A 6,753-nucleotide genomic window follows, 5' to 3' on the forward strand; every position below is an offset into this window, starting at 1 on the left:
ATGAGGGCAACTTTGGGAAATAAGGCTTTGTCTTCTCTGCACTTTCTCCCCCTTCTAGATGCACCAATGATAATGCTGCAGAGGGGAAGGGGTCTGGAGCATGAGAGAATGGCCCGCCACCTGCCAACCAAGAACACCCTCCTTGGACTGTTTAGCGAACAAGAAAAAGACATTTAGGGGTCTATTTCTTACAGTCTGTCCTAATTAATACACTAACTTTGCAGCTTCTCTGACCAAGATGGGAGTCTATTTCCCCATCCTCTATACCCAGGCTGGCCATGGGACTTATATTATCTCACAACTCCAGTGGAAGTAACATCCTATGATTTCCAAATACCAAGACTCCTTGCCACTTTCACTCTTGCTCTCTAGGAACACTGGAGACCTGTAAGAAACCCAAGCTATCGCACCAACAGGCTGCAGGGAGAGAAAGTCTCAGCTTTCCTACCTTCCTCCCTTTCCACCAGCTGAATGTGGCCACATGAGTGGAGCTCAGGCAAGACCAGCAGAACCCTCCAACCAAGCCCAACCCACAGAATCATGAAAATAACAAATTGTGGTCTTAAGCCCAAAGTTTTCCAAACGAAATTAAGTTTAAAGATAGTTCATGATACAGCAATAGAAAATTGAGATGGAATATATGAAGAGCAAAGAAATGATGGGAGGCCAGGCGTGGTGATTACACCGGTAATCCCAGCACTTTGGGAGGCCAAGGCAAGAGGATGGCTTGAAGCTAGGAGTTTAAGACCAGCCTGGGCAACAAAGCAAGACACTGTCTCTATAAAAAATTTTTAAATTAGCTGGGTGCAGTGACATGTGCCTGTAGTCTCAGCTACCCAGGAGGCTGAGACAGGAGGATCGCTTGAGCCCAGAAGTTCAAGGCTGCAGTGAGCTATGATGGCACCACTGTATTCCAACCTGGGTGACAGAGCAAGACCCTGTCTCTTTAAAAAAAAAAAAAAAAAAAAAAAGCTACAATACCCCTTGCTATACAAGGAGATTCCATACTTGTTCAACCCCAACTCCTAATATTTTTTTCCCCTTGCAATTTAACTAAAACAGAATCCAGCTCAAAACTACCTCTACTTGGCTAGTACTCTCCCATTCTAGTGTCACTTGCTCACCTTAGGATGGTCTCTGTCTTTCAGAGTTTTTCCCCTCTCATCTATCCTACAGCCTAGGGATTAGCAAGCTACAGCCCATGGGCCCAATATGACCCATCGCCTGGGTTTTGTTTTGTTTTGTTTTTTGGTTTTTTTTTTGAGATGTAGTCTCCCTCTGTCACCCAGGCTGGAGTGCAGTGGTGCCATCTTGGTTCACTGCAACCTCCACCTCCTGGGTTCAAGTGATTCTCCTGCCTTAGCCTCCCGAGTAGCTGGGATTACAGGTACCCGCTGCCATGCCCCACTAATTTTTGTATTTTTAGTAGAGACGGGGTTTCGCCATGTTGGCCAGGCTGGTCTCAAACTCCTGACCTCAAGTGATCCACTCACCTCAGCCTCCCAAAGTGCTGGGATTACAGGCATGAGCCACTGTGCCTGGCCACCATCACCTGTTTTTGTAAGGCCCAGAAACTACAGTTTGTACAACTATAAACATCAAAAAAAAAATCAAAAGAAAAATATTCATGACATGCAAAAAGTATATCAATTTCAAGTTTCAGGGTCCATAAATAAAGTTTTATTAGAAAACTGCCCCACCAGGCCCGGCTTGATGGCTCACGCCTATAATCCCAGCACTTTGGGAGGCTGAGGTGGGCGGATCACTGGAGGTCGGGAGTTTGAGACCAGCCTGGCCAATAGGCTGGTCTGAAACCCTGTCTCTACTAAAAATACAAAAATTAGCCAGGCGTGATGGTGCAGGCCTGTAATCCCAGCTACTCAGGAGGCCGAGACAGGAGAATCACTTGAAACTGGGAAGCAGAGGTTGCAATGAGCGGAGATCACGCCACTGCACTCCAGCCTGAGCAACAGAGCGAGACCCTGTCTCAAAATAAAAAGAAAACTGCCCCACCCATTCATGTATGTATTGCCCATGGCTGCTACATGCTACAGCACAGAGTCGAGTAGCTTTGATAAAAATTGCAGGGTCCACAAAGCCTAAACTCTTTACTATCTGTCCCTTTCCAGAAAAAGTTTGCCAGCCCCTGCCGTAGGCTGCCATCCAAGGCAGGCAAATCACTTGAGCCCAGGAGTTCAAGATCAGCTGGAGCAACATAGCAATACCTTGTCTCTATTTAAAAAATACAAAAAATTAGCCAAGCGTGGTGGTGCATACCTGTAGTCCCAGCTACTCAAGAGGCTGAGGCAGGAGGATCTCTTGAGCCCTGGAGGTCAAGGCTGCAGTAAGCCATGATTGTGCCACTGCACTCCAGCCAGAGTTACAGAGTGAGACCCTGCCTCAAAAAAACAAAACAAAAAAGCTTATACTTTTCTATTGTATTCATTCCAAAACCTTTGAAGACTTCTATCTCCTTCCACAAAGGGATGAAACGTTGTTGGTCTGACTCTCTAATCTTTAGTTGGATCCCAGAAGTTAGTGGCCTAAATTCATTTCCTATGACAGGCTACCAGGTACCCTCCATTCTGGGCAAAATGGTCTCTAGGCTGCCCCATGAAGGCATTCAAATACCTTCATCTGGTTTGTTGTTCTTGTCCAGCATGCTCTCCCCTTTTGCTGCAATCTAAACCCTCCTCATCCTTCACTCCAAATCCCCATCTCCCCAACCAAGAAGGTTTCCCTGCTTTGCCAAATGTTTTCCCAGGTGTATTCTATGGAACAAAAATCCCAGGAGAAATCCTCAGGCCGGGTGCAGTGGCTCACGCCTGCACTTTGGGAGGCTGAGGCGGGCAGATCATCTGACGTCAGGAGTTCAAGACCAGACTGGCCATCATGGCAAAAGCTCGTCTCTACTAAAAATACAAAAATTACCAGGGCGTGGTGGCGGGCATCTGTAATCCCAGCTATTTGGGAGGCTGAGGCAAGAGAATCACTGGAACCCAGGAGGCAGAGTGAGCTGAGATTGAGCCACTGCACTCCAGCCTGGGTGACAAGAGCGAGACTCCGTTCTATCCTCTCTTGGAGGACTAATACACATAGGTAGCAATATTAAAGGCTCTGAGAAAAGTCCTGCAGTTAAGATGCCTGTTTCCCTTTGCTTAACTCAACCCTTCCCAAACTTATTAACCATAGAATTTGTTTTGTCCACAGAACACTTATTGACTACCAGCATTAAGTACAGTGCCTGGATGTCAGCATTTGTTGAAAGAATGAAAAACGCTAACATCCCACAGATTTAGGGTTCTACAGAACATACTTTGGAAATGCTACTCAAGCTCCTCCTTCTCTCTGTCCAATCTGAACTGCTCCCTTCCATGCCATCTAGTCAACACCATGTAATGCCAATCATTATCATCATCACAGCTGTCATTCATTTAGCACCTGCAGCCACTCTGTTCCAGATAGTGCTAGACCCTTGAAAACGTTATCTCTTTCAATCCTTATAACCATCCTCTGAAGTAGGGAATATTATTTAATTATTGCTGTTTTGCCAAAAACTTAAAACTATAAATCAGAAAACTTAAATCACTAGCCCAAGATAAAGTAAAAAGACAAGCTAGAATTTACAACTATATCAGTCTGACTCAAAGTTCATGAACTTTCTTTTCCACCAAAATATCTTCTGATAATGTGCCATGGCTGCCATCGCTGGCTGTCCACTTACTTAATATCTACCTGTGCCTCCTTCCACACTAGCGGAGTCCTGATTTTGCATGGAGTGGCAACATGTCATTTCAGGCAATGGATCATGATCCATCTAAGCCAATCCTGGTGGTGTTCCCACTTCCCCACTTCCCGGGCTCCCTTGCAGCTAGGACTCAGTTCTGGCCAAGAAGATAAAATCAAATCATCTGCAAGGTGAGGAGGAAGAGATGTCCTGGGGAACCCTTTATTCCTTCACACTCACCAGGTCCTCCTCTTTCCTACCTTGAACTCAGATGTAATCGCTGAAGCTGCAGGAACCATCTTGCAACCATAAGAGAAAAGCCATGAGAATTCCCAAAGACATCAGCCCTGGTATTACTAACCTACTGAGCCAACTGAAGCAGCTATATGTCTCCAGAATTCTTGTTACATGAAGAGAAACCATTATTTGCCTTACTGCTAGGATTTGGTTTTCCATTTCATGCAGCTGAACACATGCCTAATGGGCTCACACATTGTCCCCCATATTATTTACCACTTAGACTTTATCATTATTTCACATACACATTATTATATCATGAAGTATGCTTCCTGAAGGCCAAGTCCACCTTGCATATTTTTGTTTCTACAGAAGTGTATACATGCTATTAAGTGCTGTTCATTATCACAGCACTGTTCAGGGATCATCTATTCAATTTATTACTTGCATTAGTGTTAGCAAGCAGTGAGTTTTCACCATTAAATAGCTGAAATATCACATCTTTCTCCTAATGGTTTAGCATCTCAAAGTGTCCATTTGAAAACATGTATCAGAAATACCTGGACTGTTTATTAAATGCAGATTCCTTGACCCTCTTGCTAATCCCAGCTAAATTAGAATCTCTAGGGTTAGAGGCCAAGAATCTGCATTTTAACAAGCACCCTCATGTGGTTTTGATATACAAAATTAGAAAATTCCGTGGACCCAAATGTTAGGGTTGGCTGGACTTGGCTGGACCCTAAGTTACCAGCCCCTCTGCAGGGGCCCTCCCTAACCCTGCAAATCTGGGAAATACAAATTGGAATAATTGCTCAAGAGCATTCCCTGGGCAAGATGGATGAAAGTGGTTGGCATGCTCTGTAGCATACTGGGACAAGGGAACTGAAAACAGATGCATTTCCTACAACTGCAACTCCCCCATAGCCATCCTACCAGTGCCTCCATCCCCCCAGTTTAAAAGGAAAACCACTAGGCAGAAAGAAGGCAATGCCCACTGCGGCACATCCCCATCCAGGAAGCTATCAGAGGATGGAGCATGTTTGAAACAAAAAAAAAGAAAACTTCGAAGAAACTTACACAGGAATACACAAACTAGCATTTGGGACTCCTGATTCAGAGGAACAGAAGAGAGCTCAGGTGGCTTTTTTGGGGTTATTTATTGACTGCATGCAGGTCTGAAGAGTCTGCTCTTGGGCACAGTTCAGGCAGAGACAGAAGGCTGGATCAGAACATCCCACACGTTTTCTTCCAGCAACAGAGCTCCGGCCTCACCTGCTCTCCCAAGCTCCAGGAAAGGCAATACCTGTGCCTCCCAACACAATTCCCACTCTCCCGATACACCTTGAGATTGATCTTATTTCATCTCTGAGGATCACATTTCCAGATGACAGGTGCACACAGACATGCATCCTAGGGTAGCAAAGAGCATGTTCTCTCTCTCTCTCTCTCTCTCTCACACACACACACACACACACACACACACACACGCTGTCTCTCTCTTTCTCTCTCTCCCTCCCTCTCTTTCTCCCTCCCTCTCTCTCTCTCTCTTCTTTCAAAGGGATGACCTCCTGCATGTTGACATCCAGCCAAATTTAAAATCACGGAAGAAAAAGAAAGACCCAAAGTGAATCCGAGAAAAGCACCCATCCAGGCTACAACAGGGGCAGGAGGGCTACAAGATTCACTACGGACTGACGAGTTCAGGCCTTGGGAACTCATGTGCCAGGACCAAGATGAACGTCTCAGTACTGCTCATGCCCACTCCACCACAGAGGGAACCCCTGTTCTCTCAGCCCCACTGCCCCCACCCTCGGCGGATGCCAGCTAATGGAAGTTCCCAAATTTAATCAACCCATGCGTATAGCTGGGTTGGTTTGAGAGAAGGAAGTGAGCTGAACCCTTCAAACATTTTGAACAATGCAGATGTCCAACGATCTCGTGGACACCAGGCATTTGGCATTTCCTAAGCCTCTTTAAACCTTCCTCCTTTGACCAAATGGCCTTCAGAAAAAAATAATTTCTGCCATCTTCTTTCTGAGTAACTTTGCATCCACCCTACATCCCATCCCACTCCCCCAAAAAACTGTTTCAAACTCCCCCTCAAGTTCTGCCGGAGAGAATGTTACAAGAAGCCAAAGATAACTCCTCCTCCCCGACCCCTTTCCTCTTTCCTCACAGTCCCACTGAGATTCAGGAGTATTCTCCCACACCACCTATGTGTGCTGATTGAGGCATATTTTTTTTTCCTTTTATACGTTTTAGGCCTGCAACAGCTCACTGCATCAAAACGATTGGATTGGAAATGGGTAGTTCCATAGGAATTTTTTTTTCATGCATCTTGCCTCCTGACATGTATATCACTGATTTAAAACAAAAAATCTAAGGAGCAAAAGGAGGGCGGGGAAGAAGGCCAAGAGAAGAAGAGGTCTACACTGACAGGCGGCCCCATTCTGTGAGCAAAAACCACCTTTTGACCACCTGCAGAATGCGCAAGGTCACGTGGGTTCTCTGCAGCTCCTTAATGTATTACCCGGCACACAAGCCCCCGTGGCATATAAACAAATCCACAAGCGGAAAAAAGAGAGAACTCCCTCCTCAGCGAGGAAGCGAATGACAACGGTAACAGCCGCAACAATAATAATAAATAAAGAATAACAATTACTACTACTACTACCACCACCCAGCCAAGCGCAGACGACAGCAGCACAGTAAAAGGATACCCAGTGCAGGCTTTGCAAGGAGAGAAATCACAGAAAAGCAAACAGTGCCCACCTTGCTTGCCCACACCA

At 45.6% G+C, this 6,753-nt stretch overlaps 1 protein-coding gene across 3 annotated transcripts in view; it reads right to left on the reverse strand.

The window, feature by feature from the left end:
- KSR2 (kinase suppressor of ras 2) overlaps positions 1-6,753 on the reverse strand; it is a 517,020-nt gene that overhangs the window by 508,861 nt on the left and 1,406 nt on the right. The gene's annotated exons all lie outside the window — the stretch shown is intronic.

Source organism: Gorilla gorilla, chromosome 10, assembly GCF_029281585.2.
Source record: "Gorilla gorilla gorilla isolate KB3781 chromosome 10, NHGRI_mGorGor1-v2.1_pri, whole genome shotgun sequence".
Taxonomy (NCBI): domain Eukaryota; kingdom Metazoa; phylum Chordata; class Mammalia; order Primates; family Hominidae; genus Gorilla; species Gorilla gorilla.